Source organism: Mobula hypostoma, chromosome 3, assembly GCF_963921235.1.
Source record: "Mobula hypostoma chromosome 3, sMobHyp1.1, whole genome shotgun sequence".
NCBI lineage: Eukaryota > Metazoa > Chordata > Chondrichthyes > Myliobatiformes > Myliobatidae > Mobula > Mobula hypostoma.
The window spans coordinates 203880687-203904051 of record NC_086099.1 but is presented as its reverse complement, the minus strand read 5'-3'; the positions used below and the strand labels follow the sequence as shown (position 1 = coordinate 203904051).

At 41.5% G+C, this 23365-nt stretch overlaps 1 protein-coding gene across 2 annotated transcripts in view; it reads right to left on the bottom strand.

The window, feature by feature from the left end:
- larp4b (La ribonucleoprotein 4B) overlaps positions 1 to 21730 on the bottom strand; it is a 105628-nt gene extending 83898 nt beyond the window's left edge. For both annotated transcript variants that reach the window (XM_063044392.1, XM_063044393.1), the window contains exon 1: positions 21370 to 21730. The gene's annotated coding sequence lies outside the window, so the exon portion shown is untranslated. The remainder of the gene's footprint in view (positions 1 to 21369) is intronic.
- Positions 21731 to 23365: the final 1635 nt, after the last annotated feature.

Below are 23365 nucleotides of genomic sequence, written 5' to 3'. Positions count from 1 at the left end.
TTGCACACTGTTTTGCAATATTGTGCCCAATGGCTGTTTGCAACTACATTGGATTTTTTTGAATTCTGTTGGAAGTGCAGATTTGACTACCTAAAACTCCAGTATATCTGCAATTAATGAAATTGAATTTCTGGATGTAAACATCCAGAATTTTGTTTAAAATCAGATATAAATTGACAACTTTCACTGAAAATTACAATGGTGGTTCCTCAAGCCATTTATAGCAGATCAGCTTGTATGGAAAAGCAGCTTAAAATCATTGTCAACACTAATTCTAGCTCATTCAACTGTGAAGCTACTAGTTCTTTCAGAACTGGTTCAGAGTTATAAATACCTAACTCTTCCAGTTCCAATAATGTCACTTTCATTTAGATTGCATTACATCTACAACTTAATCAATTACTTTCTGTCCAAGGCCACTGACTAAACTACTGAGTTCAGCTCATGAGTAACAGGGAAGTTGAAGCAACATTATGGCCAAGGACTACTGAGAATATTTTTCACCGCAGCAAAAACTAAAAGCAAGCTACTGGAGCAAATCAGCGAGTCAGGCAGCACATTTAAGAGAGGCAGTCAGCATTTTAGGACAAGACTCTTCATCTGGACAGAGTAGATAGCAAGGTGAGGCAGAGGGCTGCAGTGATAAGTGGATACAGATGAGGAGGAGCTTATTAGCAGATGAAGTCAGGTAGGAGGAAAAGTGAAGATAGCAAGAGAGGCTGGAAGGCAACTAAGAGGTGCAAACAACGGAATCTGCTAAAATAAAAATAAAGAGGTATGGCAAGCAGAAGTAGAGCGAGGAGAGAGGACCCAGTGGGACAAATGTTGGTGACAGACAGCACAGGAAAGAATCTGGGTGATGGCTTGGAGGAGTGTGTTGGAAAGAAAGTGTATGGAAGATGATGCAAGCAGATCAGAAGCTGAGTAGTAGGGACAGGGGGAAGCTGATTGCCTGGAATTCAATGTTCATGCCATCAGGCTCAAGACGACCTAGATGGAATACATGGTGCTGTTCGTCTAGTCTGTGTTTGGCCTTAACTGTCAGTGGAAGGTGAGACAGAATGGAGTGGAAGTGGGGAGATGGCCTAGAATGGCCTGCACATGATTCACCAACACACGAGGAGGTAACATTACATTCAAGATGGGCGGGATTTATTAGTTGGATGTGAATAATGACTTTTTACATTTTTCTAAAATCTTTGCTAATGTAATGGTATGTAAATGAAGTCATCTTATGATGCAGAAAGCAAAAAGCCATTTTAAAGTGATGAATCAAGGGTTGACCCCAATTTTAGTAGGACTATACAATTTCATACATCAGAATAAAGGAGCTGATGATCACTTTCTGATTGAAGGAGCAGGTAGAACACAATCCAGACTTTAAAATGCTGAGAAGGACAGGATTTTTTTTTAATGCTCATTACCACATTGAAAAGCAATGGTTCGGCAAACCAGATTTTCTTCTGCACCAACAGATGCAAATGCTGAGTTATAGTTCTTGTGCTACACTTTTATCATTGGAAAATACAACTGTAGGACAGAAGTTGTGATATTTGTTGCTTCCGGGTTAACAAGAACAAAACAGGCATCAATGTTTAATAATTTAAAATTATTTTTAAAAATTTTCCTAACTTTGCAGCATTGTACTGAAAATATACAAATTACCTGTGGCAAACTTCAGTTATTGTTTTGAGAAGCAATTCATTTAAATCATTCACGACTGCAAGTGTGTAGCACTTACAGCTGGAATTAATCAAGAATTGCTTCCTAAAATGGTGTTTAATTATAATATTTTACAATAAACATTATGTATGAAACATTTGTGAATAATTCTTTTGATGTTGGACACTTGGCATGCAAATATTTTCTTTTTCCCCTGAAACTTTTTATATTTTGAGATACAGTGTGGAACAGGACCTTCCGGCCCTATGAGCCACACCACCCAGCAACCCCCAGTTTAATTGTCTAATCACAGGACAATTTACAATGACCAATTAACCTACCAACTCATAAATCTTTGGACTCTGGTAGGAAACAGGAGAACCACGAGGAAACCACACGGTCACAGGGAGGATTTACCAACTCCTTACAAGCAGCGGCCGTTCATGTTCCAGGTCATGGACATTTATACAGATTATAGAGTAGACTTCAACTATTTTGAGACAAATTAGAATGGATGAATCCCCAGGGCCAAGGTGTTCCTATGGGAGGCTGGTATAGAAATTGCAGGGACCCTAGCAGAGATATTTAAACATCCTTAGCCACAGGTGAGGTGCCAGAGAATTGGAGGATAACTAATGTCATTGGTTTTTTAAGAAAGTTATTCTAAGGGACCAGATATAATATTTATTTCTTTTCAAATCTTATTGTTATATTATACAGGAAAATAACATGAGTACATTGAAGTAACAACACTTACAATGCCTCAAAAACATCTCAAAGATTGAAAAAAAATTGTGATAACAAAAAACCTAAGCAGAAAAGTGAGAGAGAAAAAAAAAGAACCCATCAGATGTACAACCCCAGAGTCATGCATCATACAAAACGCTTCTAAAAATAAACATCAAACCGCCAGCAGGAAAATATACAAAAAAATTTACATTAGATCGTGGAAAAATTATATCAATTAACTCAAATGATAATAACGAGCAAATGAGCCCCAACTTTTCTCAAAATCAAGGTTCAAAGGTTCAACTTCTAATTTTCTCCAAACTAAGACATAGCATCACTTGAGAGAACCATTGTGACAAAGTGGGAGCTGATGTATCCTTCCACTTCAACAAAATGGCCCACCTAGCTATCAATGTAACAAATGCAATAACATGTTGGTCAGACACAGAAATACCATGAATATTTTGAGGAATTAGTCCAAAAAGCACAGTTAATTTATTAGGTTGTAAATTAATTTTAAGTGCTTTAGAAATTGTTGAAAAAACCAACTTCCAGAACTGTTCCAATATAGAACAAGACCAAAACATATGTGTCAGTGTAGCTATCTCAGTTTCACACCTATCACAATGACTATCAACATTAGAAAAGATTTTAGAAAGTCTCTCCTTTGTCAAATGATAACGATGTAAATTTTAAATTGAATCAATGAATGGCTAGCACAACTTCAATATCCGCATCCAATCCTCCGTCATAAAAGTCAAGTTCCTTTTCCCAATCCTGTTTAATCTTAGATAAAGGACGCTTATCCCATTGTAATAATAAATTATAAATTCTTGCAACAGAACCCTTAATCAAAGGATTCATACTCAATAACAGGTAAGCCTCCAATATGTAAGGAAAATTACTTAAATATTTTTATAAATAATGTCTAACTTGAAGGTATTGCTGAAAGTGTGAGTATGAAAGAGAACATTTATCAATTATTTGTTCAAAAGACATCAATATATCTTCTTTAAATAAATCCAAAAAAGAATTAATACCTTTATTTTTCCAAAGTAAAAAAATTGGATCACTCAAAGAAGGCTTAAAAAAGTAATTTCGGTAAATTAAACTACAAAGTTTAAATTTTTTAAGATTAAAAAAATCGCGGAATTGGAGCCAATTTTATAAAGAATACTTAATCATAGGATATAGGTTTACAATTAACAACTTTAACTAATTGCATAGGTAAAGGAGCTCCCAATAACGAGGTTAAATAAAGCTGTTTTACAACTTTCAGTTCCAAATTGGCCGATCACTCTTATCAACCCAGTATAACCAAAAAGACATATCGCACAGTAACAGCCCAATAATACTCTTAGATTAGGCAAAGCAAGACCTCCATCCTTTTTCAATTTTTGTAAATGACAGGTTGGTCTTTTATTATTCCAAATAAAAGATAAAATAATAGAATCAATCCGATCAAAAAACTTCCTAGTCAAAAAAACAGGAATATTCTATAAATGTTTGCATAGACAGTGATTAGTGAATCAACATGGTTTTGTGAGTGGTAGCTCATGTCAAATAATCTTAATATTTTTGAGGAAGTTACCACAAAAGTTAACTAAGGCCAGGCAGTGGATATTAGCAAGGCCTTTGACAAGGTCCTGTCATTTAGTATTCAGGATGAGGTAGTAAACCGGATTAGGCATTGGCTTGCGGGAGAAGCCACAGTGGTAGAAGTTGCCTCCTTGATTGGAGGCATGCCTTAAAAAAAAAGGGTGAAAATGGCAGATGAAATTTAATGCAGACAAGTGAAGTGTTGCATGGGGGGGGGTGTGGAGAGACAAAGCAGGGTGGGGTCTTACACAGTGAGAGGTAGAACACTGAGTGTGGTACAAGACAATCTGTGAGTACAGATCTCCAATAACTTTACAATTGTGTCACTGGTAGACATGGTCATAAAGCTTTTGGCCTTCTGAAAGCAAAGTCTTGAGATTTAGGATGTTATGTGAGGCCTAATTTAGAGTATTGTATTCTGGTCACCCAACCAAAGGAAAGGTATCAATAAGGTTGAAAGGGTTTACAAGTTTACAAGGATGCTGCCAGTACCTGAGGACCCAAATTATTGGGAAACCTTGTTCTCCAGAGCATAAAAGAATAAAGGAAGATTTGAGAGAGGTATACATTATGAGGGATATTGATAGGTTAAATGGAAACAGGCTTTTTCCACTATATCTGGGTGAAATTAAAACTAGAAGCCATGGGTGAAGGATGAAAGGTAAAATGCTTAAGGGGAACTTCTTCACTCAGTGTGTAGAGTATGGAACAAGGTGCAAGGAAAGCAGCGAACATGGGTTTGATTTAAAATTGAGAAATCTGGATAGGTACATGGAAGCAAGAGTATGGAGGGTTGTGGTCTGTGTGAACATCAATGGGACTAGGCAGATTAATAGTCCAGTGGACTAAACAGGCCGAACGGCACGTTTCTGTGGTGTTGAGTTCTATGACTTGACAATGAGAGACAAGCAGTTTTCCAGGATCAAATTTAAAAAGACAAATTTAAGAAAGACACCATATGCTAAGTCTAGCAATGAGAGCAGTAACAAAGGTTGAAATTCATTCTACAGCATCTCCATTAGCCCTCAGTTATGAATCAAAACAGATTAACAACCCCAAACATGCTTACCTCATTCCAGCTGATTTTACCATTTAGACAAAATATTCAAACTGCACAACTACAGAGTGACAAAAATCTTTATTTTGGAATGAACACTGGTTTTCAGAATCTGGGCCACAGAGCAAGTCAGTAGGCTGGCATTCTATTTCAAAAGTAGCACAGATAAATTTTTAAATAAATCACCACAACTTCTCAGTACTCAATTAAACTGACAAGCTGAAAATTGAAAGGCATCTGATGACAAAGACAACATGGGAAACAAAACATGTAGACTGTACGATTAGTTTTGTCTTCTGCAATAAGAAACCAATTAACTGAAAGCCAGGGCTATCTTTGTTTTGCCAGGCATGTATACGAGTGCTTACCCCACCTGTTAAACATACTACCCCTCCCAAGTAGCAGATTCAACAGCAGACTGGTTAAACTGCTGGAAGAAAGTAGGTAGTTGCAGAAATTAAAATTAAAAGATTTGAGAACTGTGGAAAAATAATCCAACTTCAGCAGCGATACAAAGCCACTGGAAACTTTGAAAATACATACCCCACTAACAGTGCATTTTGAGAAGGCCCCAGGCAGCATACAAAACGTCATACAAACTCAAACAGTCCCAGCACCTACCAGATTGCTATAGACATCTTAATAAAGAGAATATAGTGCCTACTTTGGATTAATGAAGTATTAATAAGCCTTTAATTCAACCAACAGAAATATGCTCCAGGAGTCTACTGCAGTGGATTAGAATTCTATAATAAACTCCTACAGCTAATTTCAGAGCAATAATACATCTAATTGCAGGACATCCAAGACCTTGCAGCCTGCATCATGGGATGCAGAGAAGCCCACTTGGCCCATCTCACATTTTAGATTATTCTAATTAAATCTCATCTGCATTTTCATCTACATATTACAAAGTACTGCCATTAATTTTAATCCACTCTCAATAGCCCATTCCAGCTGAAAGTGACAACTTTGTGCAAAAATTCTTCTTAAACATTACCAGAAGTGCCTACTTTCAAGTTACTCAGGTTTTGGAAGGTCAGGGTGGGAGAAATAAATTTCCTAATTCCTATTCCTATCAAACCAAGCTTCAACACTTCTCTCAAGTTTACACATTCTACTTTGCTCCAAAAACAATCTCACTTTTTATGATCCCTCTATACAAGTGAATTCACTCCAATTTTCCTCTAGTGGTACATCTTCAGGATCCTTTTAAAACAATTCACTATTTTCTTACATTTGCTCAGAATCAAATGCAAGAGCCTGCGCTGCATTTCTCTATAAAATCTAATTTTAGAAAATACCCCTTCAGCTTATTCCATCACATACAATGACTGAGCAAGTGATGTCAATATTTACTGGAGCTTAAAGTAAGGTGATTAAGTCAAAAAGATTGAGGTGATTTGACAGAAGACACTGAAGAAAAATATTGCCCTGCCCCCCAGCTTGTGACACCTTCACAGATAACAAAGATGTATCTGGGATCCACAAGAGCTCTATGGAAAGGAGCTCTGAAATTATAATTACCAGGCATCCTTCTGATTTGGAAGACATGGATATTATCCTCTTTCATTGAGATTCAAGTCACCTCAGATACACTGGAGAGCTTCCTGTACCAAACCCCTATCCCCGGGCTATGGAATTTTATCCACAAATTTTGCTATCCAAGTCGATTCTTTAGGCTTAACTAGGTAATAGGTAATACTGCCTGTCAAGTAGAGCAAACCAGCAAAACCAAGAGAATCATTTTAGCTGCTTCAGTAACAAAGCCAGAACATCCAGAAGCAAAAGGCAAAAATTCCAAGAACACTTCAGATTACCGTGGACATTCACGAAAAGCAACCATTTTCATTTCAATCTCATTCCAAAGTGTTGGTCCAGTCTCTGACCGCCACTATGAGGTCACTCATATTGAGCAGCAAGACCTCATACTCCATCTGGGTAGCTTCCAACCTAATGACATGAACATCAGTTTCTCCAACTTCCGGTAATATTTCCCCTCCCCGTTCATCAATTCCCAAACTCTGCCCCCACCCCCCCACTTCTTCTCCACACCTGCATATTACCTCCCTGCTCTTCCTTTCTACTGTGAACACTCCTCTCCTATCTGATTCCTTCTTCAGCACTTTACCTTTCCCAACTATCGGCACCCTCCCACATATACCTGGCTTCACCATCACCTAGCTTGTACTTCCCCCCCCCCACCAAAAGCAGCCAAGTATATTCTTAAGACCCCAATCACTGCAGATATTGTCTTCGTCCCTCTTCCATCAGGCAGATATAAAAGCCTGAAAACATGTAGAACAATGCTCAAGGACAACTTCTATCCCACTGCTACAATTAAATGGCTCCCTAACATGATAAAATGGACTCTTGGCCTCACAATCTACCTTATGACCTTGCAGCTTGACTGCCTACACTTTCTAATATCATTTTCCCTTTATACCACTTCACTGCTGTAATGAATTGATCTGCATGAATAGCATCAGGTGAAAGACTTGCATGAGACAATAATAAACCAATATACCAATTTAGATGTGCCCCGCCATATAAAGATTTGAGGAATTAGAACTATTCAGCCCACAAACACACCAAGAGGAACCTGAAGACTTAAGTTATTGGCAATTATTGCACCAATGGAAATCTGACAAATCAAATGATATACCCTATCACAGTACAACCTCCTGCTATGTAATCAAAAGTTCTGGCTTTGCATATTAACTACAAGCAGACTAGTTTTAATCAACACAGACCTTGTCATAAGATGTAGGCACGTAAAAGTTTTTCACTGAAGGTAACCAAGATGCTCCAGACTTTCAGATGATAATAGAATAATGTTTTGTGCTAAAATATCCAAGCAACCACTTGGGCATTCACTGCTCTGCAAAAGTCGTTCTCAACATGGGCCATAAGGCCTCCCAGGGAGCCACGCTGAATTTCCTTGGGGGCACAAGTGAAAAAAGAAACTAGGGGCCACAGGAGTTTCTGAATGGACCCTGATAAGTTTACTGTTTTAATTAAATAGTGCTTTTTTTATAAATAGATGTATGTAATTTAACTGGATGAAATTAATGGGAAAACATGCTAGGTGATGCAAATGAGGCAGCAGAACAGCGTGGGGAGAGGAGGGGTGCGGCAAGTCAATTGTTATCTCTGCTCTTGCTTGACCATGCACAAATCACCATTCACACCCTGCAAGGACAGCCACTGAGCCTTAATTCAACATCCACCCTCAGATCAGAAACTGCAGATAGGGACTGCTGTCTGCAGCAAGGCCAATCAGTGAACATGCAGCAGGAGACTGGTTCTGCTCGACTTCCACTGACCCCTGCATATTAAACATGACACACAGGCTGCAGTTACCACAATAGGGGCATCTGCCTGAAATAGCCAAACTATGGAGAAGTGAGAACAGAAGTCTACCACTACATTACCATCTACCATTGCAAATTCCATTAAGTTCCTGATACTTCACATTTTGAAAGGAAGTTCAATTCACTTTTCTTGATAGTACTGTAGCATTTCCAAGTGATAAGTAGCTTGGAGAAATTGTTGATGCCAAGTCCAACATATTTCAACTGTCAGATATTTGAAAAACTGAATTAAACTAACAGTCACAAGAAAAAGAAACTGCAATCTCATATCATGCAAAGAGGCTATTACCACTTTTCTTGGAAAACTCAAGTTTTGAGCAGCAGTCATGAGTTTATACCATTTCCTTTGCTGGCCACTCTTAAAACAGAATTCCAAGATGATCTGATGGTATATTTTGATCATTTGAAACAACTGAACACCAATATGGAATTTTAGTTCAGAGAGCTGGAGATACATACTCCAGATTGGGTGGTGGATCCATTTGGGAAGAATGTGAATGATGTTGATGCGATGTTGATGCAGACACCCCACTTCTCTCGGAAGTTCCGGGAGTCTCCAGCATATTGATAGTGGCTCCCTGATGCCCGAAAATTATATACAATATCCCGGAAATTGATTTTTTTGAGAGCAGCAGTGTTCCAAAAAAAAATATAAAACATACATGACCCCAGACTACACTAAAGTGTACCCCTGGCTAATAGGGGTCAAAAATAATGACAGTGTTGCTCGCTGCACTGTTTGCAACAGTGACTTTTCTATTGCCCATGGTGGGTTAAGACTGTAAAAGATACGCTGAGGTGAGTTTAATAGGTGTCATTCATTCATTAGCATAGCTAACGTTATTTAAACTAGCTGGCTAGCTGCTAAGGAGCTACTTTACTGCAGACATCCCACCTTTCCAGGAAGTTCCAGGAGTCTCCCGCAAATTGATGGTGCTACCTCCCTGAAATGAGTTTTTGCAGGATGGGATATCTGTTGATGCCACATTGCAACAATGTTTTATTGAGCTGCAGAGCGATACAATAGCTTGAACAAATTTTCTGGATAACTTGTGATGGATGTTTAAAATAAGTTTCAACATCTCCGGACCCAGCTGGTGGCATAGTGGCCGGACTTTGGGATGAAAGGTCCCGAGTTCAAATCCAGCCAGCTCCCCTGCACGCTTTCCATCCGTGCTGGGTTACAAGCCGGTGATCTGTTTGGAAACTCACCCGGCAGAAGGCCACTGCTGTAACTTGCCTCATACGCGGTTCCCCACTACGTCAGAGAGGTGTGGAGGGAAATCCTCTGCTAACCTTTGAAACTCCAGATGCCATGTACCTCTCCTTTTCAACATCTCTGGGAGAAAGCGATGTTTTTAACTGGATTTCTAACCTCTATCTGGTTGAATGTGGTTTTATCCACAGCAAATATATGCAATCAGATTGCTGCCTCAGTCACTTACTGCAAGCCCCAGTAATGGGGACACTCCAGTTTTTTCCGAATGTTGATATTAAATGTTTATGGCAAACTAATTATACAAGACACCAGATTACATCCACTTTTATCTCAATATGTAATTTTGGCTTCTTTCAGTTATCACATCTCCATGGCAGAGTCTACATCTTTGATTATGCAACATCCTCAATTCCAAATACAAGGTGTCACTCTGCCTCAAAATTTTACCCAGTTAACTAAAATTAAACTAAGCAAAACTAAAACAAAACTCAAAAGCAATTCTGCACTGGGACATTACCTTTTAGGAATCAGCATTTCACCCATGAAATTGAAGACTAACAACAGTTCTTACACTTGGAGCACAATCTTGATTTAGATGAAATAATATCCATTGTGCAAATTACTGGAAGTATTATTTACAGGTAAGAATTCATTCTTCACACTGCCACCAATATTAAGTACACAACATTTAATAAACTGGCCTCCCAACTGCCACCTGGTTTCACAGGCAAGTAATATGGTTGTACTTCCTTATTTCAACATAGGTCAGTTTTAAAAGTTCAACCATCCAAAGTTTAGCTGCAAGTGTTACTAAGTTTATGCCAGGAACACACATCATCATTCAGAACAATATCTCTCACTTAATTTCCAAAAAACAAAAGAGCTGATCATGGATTACAGGAGAAACAGAGACAGGCTCGCACCAATCAACAATACTGGTTGTGTCAAAAAAAGCACAACAGCATCTCATCCACCTCAGGCGACTGAAGTAGTTCAGTACGAGCCCCCAAATCCTCAAGACCTTCCACAGGGGTACCACTGAGAGCATCCAGAATGGCTGTGTCACCACCTGGAATGGGAACTGCACCAACCTCAATCGCTGGGCACTGCAGAGAGTGGTACAGACAGCTCAGCACATCTGTAGACATGAACTTCCCTCCACTGAGAGTACTTACAGCAGCCAGTGGATAAAGTCGTCCTGGAAGATCATCAGAGGCACCAGTCACCCCAACCACAAACTGTTTCAGTGCTTCCACCTGGCAAATGGTACCGCACCATTAAAGCCTAGACCAACAGGCTACATGACAGCTTCTTTCTACAAACCATTAGACATGCGGAGTCATGACTCTAAGACTTTTATTCCCTCATATTGTGGGATGGATGCAAGATTTAAATAAATTCAAATCCATTACCTCAAGCTGCAATCATTCAAAGACAAAACGAAGATCATTGGAGAAAATGACAAACGTTTTTATAATTATGTAGACAGATAAAGACCATGGGTAAACAATTGTTTTAGATCCACAATTAGTTATCCATCAAGAAAAAAGGACCACAGAAGCCTGCACTGCTCTCAAAGTCAATCAATCCTGAAGTATACTGCAGTGATACAAAATAAAAACATTGCTCTTTAAAAAGAGTCCAGATGTAGGGCAAAATGAGTCCTCATTTGTTAGCAAATGTATCAGTTGTATTTACCAGCCATCATTCCAGAAGCCAACTGTAAGAGATCTATAATTGGAAGACAATACCTTCGCACCTGTTAAAATTCAAAAATTTATATTTGTACCCCTGTAACGTTACTCATTTTATCAAACTTTCTAAGTATGCTGCAGCAACTTGCACTTTGTCAAACCACCTGTGTATATGCAGTAAGGTAGGCTTTGTTGAATAACTGAATGCAGTAAATCTAGTTGCACTCTGGACCAAAGCATCTTTAAGATACCGTTGGTGCTCATTTGCATTGAATTCAAAATGCTCAACATGCAGTAATTTAGAAGTCTGAGATATCAATATAGCATCAGGGTGGCTGACAGTGTAATACAAGTGCTATTATAAATTTGATGGCACTGTACAAAACACCTATACCCAATTGATAATTCATGAAACAAATATATTATACAGTACTCCACATGTGCACAATTATGCAGTGTAAAACCACCTAAAAGGATCCATTTGAAAGAAGTTTTCACATGGAGACTGGGTGACTGAGTGACCAGTGATCCATTGCCTGATATAGATGGATATGGCTGCTATCGCAATGTCACAAATAATGAGCATTCAACCATGGAAAGCAGGTTCACCACTAATTCAGCAAATGTTAATGAATAAACATGACTCATATACACTATGTGTACTTCTACAGTCTGGAGCAACATGTACAATATTGCTGCCAAACAGTTTTTGATGTCAGAGAATCAAATTTAGAATGTTCTTTTCATCAGTGAATTGTTCAAAGACTAAAATAAAAACATAACACATTTGGTAATGCTTAACTGCACATTTATATGCAAAATGCTATAAAAATGCATTTCTCCTGTCCCTTCCTCCATCTCAATAACATGAAACACAAATCAGACCACATCTGATTTATTTTACTATACAAATCACCAGCAGATGAGCAGTGTTCCTCTGCTGTCCGAGTAACCATATCTGGACGTTTCAAGTGTTCAGGAAGAGGTATTATGTCCAATGAACACCAGCACTACAATTTAGTGATCATTACAGTCACCAAACTACAGTACCAGTTGAAGGGTGATATTTATCAATGTTTCCTTCGAAAGGATCAATTATCCAGGGGTTGTAGAGCATTCCACAAAATATAAACAGATTTCACTAGTTTTGCCTTAGTCTTATCAGCAAACAGTTGAAAGAAAATCAAATCTTACAGATGTTCTTTAGACACTAAATCAAGCTTAAGGAATCCCAGCATATCTCTAAGTGCCCACTCACTTTTATCCTAGGTGACCTTTGATACTCTCACTCATTACCATCCCAATGGAAAGATGGAACTGAACTACTTCCCAATCTATAAATTTCAATCTGTACTATTCAGCCAAGTTTACTAATAATTTCTTCCAGATCAAGATCAACACCCAAATTAGGGACCAAGGTTTAGTAGATTAAAAGTTGCAGCCTTTAGAACATGCATGGGAAGTGAGCCTCACACTTGTGTAGTTTTCAGGGGGTGGGGAGAGAAGGTACAAGGGAATATAATAAATACCAGTATATTAAAATAAAAACATATTCCATGATTTCCCAAGCATACAAATGCTCAGATGCGCAAACAGATGCCGAAGTTCCTGAGTTGGATACATTTATCTACTTTCAACCACTTAGATGAGAATTTTGTCAGAACAGACTATTTGGGCCAAAGAGCTTGTCTCTCTGCTACATAACCAATTGTCTACCCCAACTTCTAGAGAGGTATAGCAAGACCACATGTGGAACATGTGCAGTTCTGGACTCCCTGTCCAAGGATACGATTGCAGTAAAGTTTCACCAGATCCTGGGATAGTGGATTTGTCGTTCAGTGCAAGGTTACTGAATGTGTCCTCATTTAGATTAAGGAGGAATCTCAAAAATATTGTGATGGACACAGGATCTTCCAGCTTTAGTGCTATAAAGAGAACAGTCAGATGAGATGGAAAGAGTTGGAAGTAGTCACTGTGTAGATTCAGACAAGATGAACTGATTTCTGGATAGTACAATATGGTGTTTCTGTATGAAAATAGCTTAAAGGAAACTAGTGTTGAAACAGATCAACACTGATCTTTTAAATCACATATTGGGCTCAAAAGTTGAATGAATTTTGCCTGTCTCCACTTCCTATTATTTGTGGAGTATGGGTCCACACATTTGAGTCCTGATGAAGGGTCTCAGCCCAAAACATCCACTATTTATTTCTTCCCATGGATGCTGCCTGACCTAAGTTTAACCAGCATTATACACCTCATTACAACTAAAACTCTAAACACAAATTCTGTAACTGAAACCAATCATGACATCAGCTAAGGAAATATAAAGACAAAGCCATAATATCTCTATAAACGCAAACAACAGGAATTCGGCAGATGCTGGAAATTCAAGCAACACACATCAAAGTTGCTGGTGAACGCAGCAGGCCAAGCAGCATCTGTAGGAAGAGGCGCAGTCGACGTTTCAGGCTGAGACCCTTCGTCAGGACTAACTGAAGGAGTGAGTAAGGGATTTGAAAGTTGGAGGGGGAGGGGGAGATCCAAAATGATAGGAGAAGACAGGAGGGGGAGGGATAGAGCCAAGAGCTGGACAGGAGATTGGCAAAAGGGATACGAGAGGATCATGGGACAGGAGGTCCGGGAAGAAAGACAAGGGGGGGGGGACCCCAGAGGATGGGCAAGAGGTATATTCAGAGGGACAGAGGGAGAAAAAGCAGAGTGAGAGAAAGAATGTGTGCATAAAAATAAGTAACAGATGGGGTACGAGGGGGAGGTGGGGCCTTAGCAGAAGTTAGAGAAGTCGATGTTCATGCCATCAGGTTGGAGGCTACCCAGACGGAATACAAGGTGTTGTTCCTCCAACCTGAGTGTGGCTTCATCTTTACAGTAGAGGAGGCCGTGGATAGACATGTCAGAATGGGAATGGGATGTGGAATTCAAATGTGTGGCCACTGGGAGATCCTGCTTTCTCTGGCGGACAGAGCGTAGATGTTCAGCAAAGCGGTCTCCCAGTCTGCGTCGGGTCTCGCCAATATATAAAAGGCCACATCGGGAGCACCGGACGCAGTATATCACCCCAGTCGACTCACAGGTGAAGTGTTGCCTCACCTGGGAGGACTGTTTGGAGCCCTGAATGGTGGTAAGGGAGGAAGTAAGAGCATGTGTAGCACTTGTTCCGCTTACACGGATAAGTGCCAGGAGGGAGATCAGTGGGGAGGGATGGGGGGGGGGACGACGAATGGACAAGGGAGTTGTGTAGGGAGCGATCCCTGCGGAATGCGGGGGGGGGAGGGAAAGATGTGCTTAGTGGTGGGATCCCATTGGAGGTGGCGGAAGTTACAGAGAATAATATGTTGGACCCGGAGGCTGGTGGGGTGGTAGGTGAGGACCAGGGGAACCCTATTCCTAGCGGGGTGGCGGGAGGATGGAGTGAGAGCAGATGTACGTGAAATGGGGGAGATGCGTTTAAGAGCAGAGTTGATAGTGGAGGAAGGGAAGCCCCTTTCTTTAAAAAAGGAAGACATCTCCCCCGTCCTAGAATGAAAAGCCTCATCCTGAGAGCAGATGCGGCGGAGACGGAGGAATTGCGAGAAGGGGATGGCGTTTTTGCAAGAGACAGGGTGAGAAGAGGAATAGTCCAGATAGCTGTGAGAGTCAGTAGGCTTATAGTAGACATCAGTGGATAAGCTGTCTCCAGAGACAGAAAGATCTAGAAAGGGGAGGGAGGTGGCGGGAGGCCCCTGGTCCTCACATACCACCCCACCAGCCTCCGGGTCCAACATATTATTCTCCGTAACTTCCGCCACCTCCAACGGGATCCCACCACTAAGCATATCTTCCCCCCCCCCCGCATTCCGCAGGGATCGCTCCCTACGCAACTCCCTTGTCCATTCGTCCTCCCCATCCCTCCCACTGATCTCCCTCCTGGCACTTACCTGTGTAAGCCGAACAAGTGCTACACATGCCCTTACACTTCCTCCCTTACCACCATTCAGGGCCCCAAACAGTCCTTCCAGGTGAGGCAACACTTCACCTGTGAGTCGACTGGGGTGATATACTGTGTCCGGTGCTCCCGATGTGGCCTTTTATATTTTGGCGAGACCCGACGCAGACTGGGAGACCGCTTTGCTGAAAATCTACGCTCTGTCCGCCAGAGAAAGCAGGATCTCCCAGTGGCCACACATTTTAATTCCACATCCCATTCCCATTCTGACATGTCTATCCACGGCCTCCTCTACTGTAAAGATGAAGCCACACTCAGGTTGGAGGAACAACACCTTATATTCCGTCTGGGTATACCTGATGGCATGAACTTCGACTTCTCTAACTTCCGCTAAGGCCCCACCTCCCCCTCGTACCCCATCTGTTACTTATTTTTATACACACATTCTTTCTCTCACTCTGCTTTTTCTCCCTCTGTCCTTCTGAATATACCTCTTGCCCATCCTCTGGGTCCCCCCCCCCCTTACTTCCCGGACCTCCTGTCCCATGATCCTCTCGTATCCCCCTTTTGCCTATCACCTGTCCAGCTCTTGGCTCTATCCCTCCCCCTCCTGTCTTCTCCTATCATTTTGGATCTCCCCCTCCCCCTCCAACTTTCAAATCCCTTACTCACTCTTCCTTCAGTTAGTCCTGACAAAGGGTCTCGGCCTGAAATGTCGACTGCACCTCTTCCTACAGATGCTGCTTGGCCTGCTGCGTTCACCAGCAACTTTAATGTGTGTTGCATAATATCTCTATTTTCCTTTTTAAAAGTAGTTAGACTTCAGATTTGCCAATAAGCCTAATTTTAACCCCTAATGAGCAGCACCAACATTGCTAAAACTTTATTCACAAAGTTTGCAATTTAAGGGAGCATTAGCATTGAGATAGACTCGTAATCTTTAATTGCAGAAGTGAAGCAACCTTTCAAGTTGTCGTATAAACTTTGAACTTTGCCAAATACATAGGCAAATTACAGAAGAGTTTAACAAATTAAAGGGTTGCAGTAGTGGAGGATGAGCAAGTAGTCAAAGTGTCTGCAGAGGAACCCTTTAGAATCAATAACAAATTCATAAGAAAATGGATGGACTTAAGAGTTTAGACAAAAAATTGGAGGCAAATCTCAACAGCGAAAGGCAGGACCTGGCAAAAGTCAATGTGAGCCTCTGCTCAAAGGAAAAACTTTTTTTTTGGGGGGGTGGGTATTCACTGAGATGATGTGGAAGATGGAAAGTTTGCTTATGTATCTCTATCAGCAAGGGGGAAGTGTTAGATATATTGGCACATGTTCAGATGTTCAATTCCCCAGAGCCTAACAGGGTATATCATCAAATTCTTTGGGAAGCAAGAACAGATTGCTGAGGCTCTAAGAATTTTTGGCATCTCTTGTTACCCAAGCTTGAGGTACCAAAAACTGGAGGTTGGGTAATATTCCCTTATTCTAGAAGGACAATAGGGATAAAGAAGGAAACCACAGACTAGTAAGCTTTGCAACAATATCAAGAAATATTGGAAAAATTTCTAAAATTCATAATCCAAAGGATTTACGTTCCACATAGAAATAAAGGACCTGAAGAGTCAACATGGCTTTTTGGATGGGAAATCCTGTCTCACAAATCTAATGTTTTTTGAAATGGTAACTTAAAACATAGTTTACATTAATTTTAGAAGGGCTTTTGACAACTCCAGAGTTAGCAGACATGGCATCCAAGGGATGTTGCAAAATGGATCCAAAGTTGGCCTTCTAGTGCAGGCATAAGGTAGTGATAGAGGTTTGTTTGTCTGGCTGGAAGCTTGGAACCAGTGGTATATGCCAGGGATCAGTGCTGCCTCTGACCATTGTTGTTTGTCATTTGTGACCGTGACTTGGAGAAGCATGCAAGTAGAATGAGGACAGGACTTAGCCTCAAAATTATGAGGATAGATAGGACAGAGTCTCTTTTCCTGTACTGGGTGGGTCTAAAATGAGAACAGTTTCAAAGTGAAAAGGAAGAAATCTAAGGATCTGAAAGGCAAGTCCCCTGTTCCCCCCCACCCCCCCAGAGGGTAGCAGTTATAGAACAGACACAAAAAGAAATGGTAAAATACTATCAAAGTGTTTTAATAATATTTGGACAAGTACTTGGATAGGAAAGGAGTGGAGAGATACAAGCAAATGGTGTAGAGATATGCATCACAATCAGCATGGAGTTGAGCCAAAGGACCCATTTCTGTGTTGTCCAGCTAACAAGCGTGGATAACCAACAAATGCTTGTTTAGTTTGCAAGCATGCAAAAATGCTCGTTCATGCAGTCGCTCCTGATTTCTGCTTTAACCTGATGGTAAAATAATCACCAATCCAAGAAGGCGGTGGCAATGAGTTTAGATCAGATGAAAAATATTTGAGGCCTGGGCATGAAACAATGCAGAACAGGCATGATAGGGCAAATAGCCAATTTCTACTCTCAACTATTATTGTCTTTAGAACCATAAATGCAAGAACTGGGTCAACAAAGCCATTGCATAAGCATTATTTTAGTCCCCAAGAACTATGGACCAACTAAGCAAATTCACTCAATATAAATATCTGGATACACTTACACTGTACCTGCATGACAGTCAACCCATTAGAAGATACAGAATGACAGTGCAAGTATTAGCAGCACTCCAGAGCATCAGTCATTCATCTCTTTCACACAGAATCCAGTTAACCAGCATCATGACTTGTCTTGACCTCATTTAACATTCGGCATATCTGAAACCAGTAATGAAAATAATGCCCATTTCTCCCTGGCCCAAGGATCTGAAATCGAATTTCAACACTACAAATTGTCCTTTGGCTTATATAAACTGAGCAAGGGAATACTCTGACACTGGACCCGTAGCAAGTGAATGTTGTCTTAAATTCACAAACTCCTCAGTTTGAGCCCCAAAGTACATTACTATCTTGTAAGTCAATTTTCTCAAGTAAAATTGAGAGTTAAGACTATCAGATTTGTACATGTTGTTACAAATACACTCTGCCATGCAAGATATTTGCATCTAATTAAATAACTAATAACACCATGAAAGGAATAGTTACCACCACAACAAAGTTAAAAACAGAAAATGCAAGAGATTCAGATCATGTAATATCTATGGAAAGAGCAGAGTTAACATTTCAACAAGTTTATCATTATTGTGATCAAAGGTCAACTAGAAACATGAACATTGTTTTTTCTCTCCATAGATTCTACCTGACATACAAAATACTTCCAAAATTAGTGTTCACTTCACATTTCTAGCACCTGCAGTTTTGTTACCCTACATCTTAAATACTTAAACAATACATGAAGAAAACTGCTTAAATTTCACAGGCAACACACATCGAAGTTGCTAGTGAACGCAGCAGGCCAGGCAGCATCTCGAGGAGGAGGTACAGTCGACGTTTTGGGCCGAAACCCTTCGTCAGGACTAACTGAAGGAAGAGCTAGTGAGAGATTTGAAAGATTTTTCAGGAGCTCCTCCTTCAACCCACCATCTACGTCTCCAACTTTCTCACAATTTTAGTGAATGACCTCTTAACTTGTGCTTTGGCCACATTTGATCTGCTAAGATAATTCTCTAATTTAACCATAGTGTTGCCTCTTCAAATTCAAAGCGCTTCCAGCTGTACATCCATTCATTACATCGGTGTATCTGCTATATACTTAACACTGAGTCCTCACTGCCTCTAGGAATCCAGTTCTTTGATCAAGCTTCAAGATAGGAATCAGAACCTTGCTTTCCGCTCCTCCCTACAACACTGCCCATATTAGAAACTTCAGAGATGTCTAATCCCATCTTGAAGACAATTTTCCCTTCAATTATTGCAGACTCTAAAATTTGCTCTCCAAAAGCCCCAGCTATTCGCCAGAAGCCACCCTCTTGCCAAGATTATGATCACCATATCTCCAATCCAGTGATGGGGTTTAGTCTCTGATTGTTAAAGCTCAATTCTATTTATCTAAATGTACTTTCAGCTTGAAAAACAGTGGACATTTCAGGCTAGAACCTTTCATCGCGACTAGAAAGAAAAGGGGAAGCCAGAATCATCCCAGCCTCTTTAATGCCACTAAAATATGGTTTGCCTTTCTTGCCCCACCTTTTAACAATTTTGAAATTCAACTCAGTCTGTTGCAAGCACAATCCTTGCCTCCCTTATTCATTCAATATACAATCATTGTCTTAAAACCTGTCATGTAACCAGTACTTCCTCATTTCATTCTTCCCTTTTCCCCCAGTAGCATGCTGCATACATCACACGCTAATCCTTCAACTACTAATTTCTACATAAAATGACCCTTGATGGCCTCCGTATTTCCAATGAAAATAAACTAATTAAGAATCAGAACTGTTTAAATAGGAATTTTTTGAACACATAATTGGGCGACATAGAAGCAGGAAAAGTTATATAGTGTATAACTTTTTCCTGTGAAATAATCAGATTCCATCATTTTAAATCAGTACATTGCAAGTCTTGCATTTGAAACAATACCTGTAGATTCATCGTGAACTTCAATTTTGCCCTAGCGATGACCTGCAAACTGCTTGCTTATACACTAATTACAACACCTTTTCAGCATTAAAATTGTACCAATTCCTACAGAAGTTATCAAATACAATTTCACTGTTTGGGTAATTTTATGACAAAATACCAGCTACGCCTGTTCAAGAGACTGAAGTTATCTGGGTGTACACTCAAAAATATTAACCTTAAATTACTCCTAATCAGAGGTATTCAGCAACAATCATAACGGCACAAAGTTCAAAGGTTTAAATGTAAATAGCTCTTTAAATCAAACTCAAATCAAGCAGCGTTTTGAAGACGAAAAATTGCAATTAGAATTAGAGCACTGTACATCTAACAGAGGAACATTGGTGCGATTCAAAAAAACATTTTAGTGGAAGGCATGATGATAAGTCCATTTTAGGGAGCCTATAACTGAAGCGTTTATTACGGACGACCCGGGGGGGGGGGGGGAGAGAATAGAGAAAGCAAGGTCTTGTTCAGTAATTACGTATTCCTCAAAAAGCTCAAGGCACTTTTAGTGTTCGATGTCTAAAGCTAAAGAGTAAAACACGCTAGTAGGCCAAAGCCTACATAATATCCCTGAAAAGTTTTTCGCAGCAAGCCTCTGGCAGCTACAGACGCAGTGCGGTCTCATAGTTAGCTGACACAGCTACGAGTCTCGCTGACATTTTTTTTTGGTTGGCAACATGGTAATCTTCATACCCTTAAGTTGACAAACGGCCTTTACAGATGCAGAATAATCATTAAATCGCACTAAACTCAACGAGCAAGCAATCAGCCAGCATCCCTAGTCGGATTTCTTACGCCCCCCCCCAATCCTCCGAAGGAAAGGATGGCTGGGGGGGGTAGTTAAGGACAAGTGGGGAGTAATTACTGGTGCCCAAAGGAAATTGGAACTTATAGAAGGGGTCACAATGGGGACGAAAGTACGAAGAACCGTTCAGGTTGCAGTGAGATCTGGGTGGATCTACAAACATATGGAGGAACACTAGTACAATTCACCCAGCCAGAAACCTCCAAGAAAGTACATATATGTAAAAGAGCCACACATGGCAAAGGCTCTTCTGCTTTTTTTGTGTGTGCGAAGTCGAGTTCTCGCCATTCATTGGAGGGAAGCACATGTTCTTCGTCAGCTCGCTGCACAACCTACTCCCAACATCCACTCAGCCTTAACCCACCCAACCCCCATCAAGCAGATGGAAAGGGAATAGGAGCCCAAAACTGGACGGGAGGGCCTGCGCCAGTCGAGGCCTACCCACGGCACGGGCCGGTGGATCGTGCTCACCAGCCCCAGGGCTGGAGTAGAAACTCGACAGTGAAGGCCAGAGGCAGGCAGGCCGGCCAGCAAATATGGCGACCGCCATCTCTCCCGCCGCCCGCACCCGGGCCTCAGGCCCTATCCTCACTCACCCCCTCCCCCTCGCATTAACCAACCACCCCTCACCCTCACCTCCCCACCTCCAAATCCCCCTCAGCCACCCCCACCCCTCCCCCTTCGCGCCAGCCAAGCGGCCTCTCACCTGCCTGCCGGTCTCGCCTGCACTTCCTGGGACTGCCAAGCTGATGCAGTGCGAGAGAGCGTGTGCGCTGCGCGTCTTCCCTGCCCCCGGCGGCGGCGGCGGGGAAATAACAAGGAGGAGGACAGGGCCCTGGATACGGCTCGCACTAACTCTTCCCTCTCACACACGCTACACGCACGGATTTCGAGTCCGACTCCCGCAGCTACGCCACTACCGATACCACAAAACCAAAAAATAAAAAGAAAGGCCTCGACGCCGGGCTTTGGCCGTTTAATCCCAGTCGGGTCCGGTTAAAAAGCACTCGTCGTCCGATCGCTCGCCTCGACAGGGAGGGGGAGGGGACGGGCAGCACCAGGGGAGGGGCGAGCCCGGCAAACTTAGCGCCGGAAGTCCCGCCTCCCCCGCTCCGAACGCCCGCCCACCAACGGCGGCCGTCCATTGCCAACACCGGCCGTCAATCATCTGGCTTTCCCGCCCTCTCCTCCGTTTAATTAATGGGAAGCTAGCGGATTTGAGCGTGGCGGTGGGTGGTCGCGGTGCCAGGGCTGTTACACCTTCCGTAACTTAAAAATCGATGGTTGCTTTGGGAGGTGCGGATGTGGCGGGGCAGCATTTCTCTTTTGCTTTCGGTTCCCCGTGTTCAAGCCGACCATGAGATGGTTTGGCCGGAGCGGGTGGGAGGTGGTGTCGGTGCGCATGTCCACGCTGTTTTGGGAACTTGCACAGCTATTTTGTGCCCCACTTTCAAACGCAGGACACCCGAGGTATCCTTCTTCATCGCGTGACAGATTACTGAGCAGTGCAAAACAGCATTCATTCTCAGGTGAAGCAAAGCAGAAATACAGAATAACTATCTTTCCCTGCAAACAACCCACTTATGCTCAATAACTTTAAACATATCGATGCTGGAGACGGGATGTATGCGTTTTTCAGTCTGTCTCCCTACAGAGTTTCCCGCCTTCTTCCCGTGTGCCGCAGTGCGTAAATGACGCTTGAGTGCACCTGGAAATGAAATCAGCTCTTTTCAGCCATCATTGCATGAGGCTGCATTCCTCTGACCTATTACTAATCCACACCAGTACCAATGAATCTAACGAGGGCTTCGAGTTGCGTCATGGCCACAGCGCGCTCGTACGCGTGCTCCGACTCGGGAGATTGCATCGCGTCTAGTGGTGGAAACGTCTTGGCTGCAATCCTCCTTCCAGCTGGAAACTAATGCATGTTTAACAGCAAAACGTGCGTGTCGCCTTTTCACATCAAGACCAAAGGCTAAAAGATTACAGATACCGTGTTATTCATACAGTGTAATTTGAGCTTTTAAAGTGCAAGTGCAGGGAGAGAATTATTGATAATCTTTCAGGAAAAATAGCAAATTCTCTATTCGTACTTTTAGCGAGTTATAACACATGAATAAAAAAACGCAACTGTGAGGGAAATGTCATATTTTCTTTCTAGTGGAGTTGGTCGAAAGGCAGATGTTTCACAGGGCATACAAAGTAAGCATGGAAGTGGGCCATTTGGCCCCTTGAGTCTATTCTGCTGTCGGCTTATTTAACACCATTTCCAACTATCCTGTTCCAACTATCTTTTAATTCTAATTTACAAAAAAATTGGGTTGTTTTTAATGTAAGCATAGGCTGAGCTTCTATTGTTTTGTAATGCATTCCAAAGACTTTACTCACAGGGTGATGAATCACTTTTCATTTCAGTCTTTAAATAGTGCATTGCTTATTTTAACTCTGACTCTTGAACACTGTGAGAACTTTGCTCTTCAACTTGAGTTGTTGGCTAACCTGAACTGGTGCTACCATACGCCATCTTTCACAAGACCTCCACAGGGGTGTCAATGAAAATACAGTCATCCAAAACACACACACACACACACACACACACACACACACACACACACTTGTTCATGTAGAAACAGTGACAATGTGCTACCACTGACAAAACCTTTCAAACTAAATTATTTCGGATTTCAAGATTACAAAGTTTC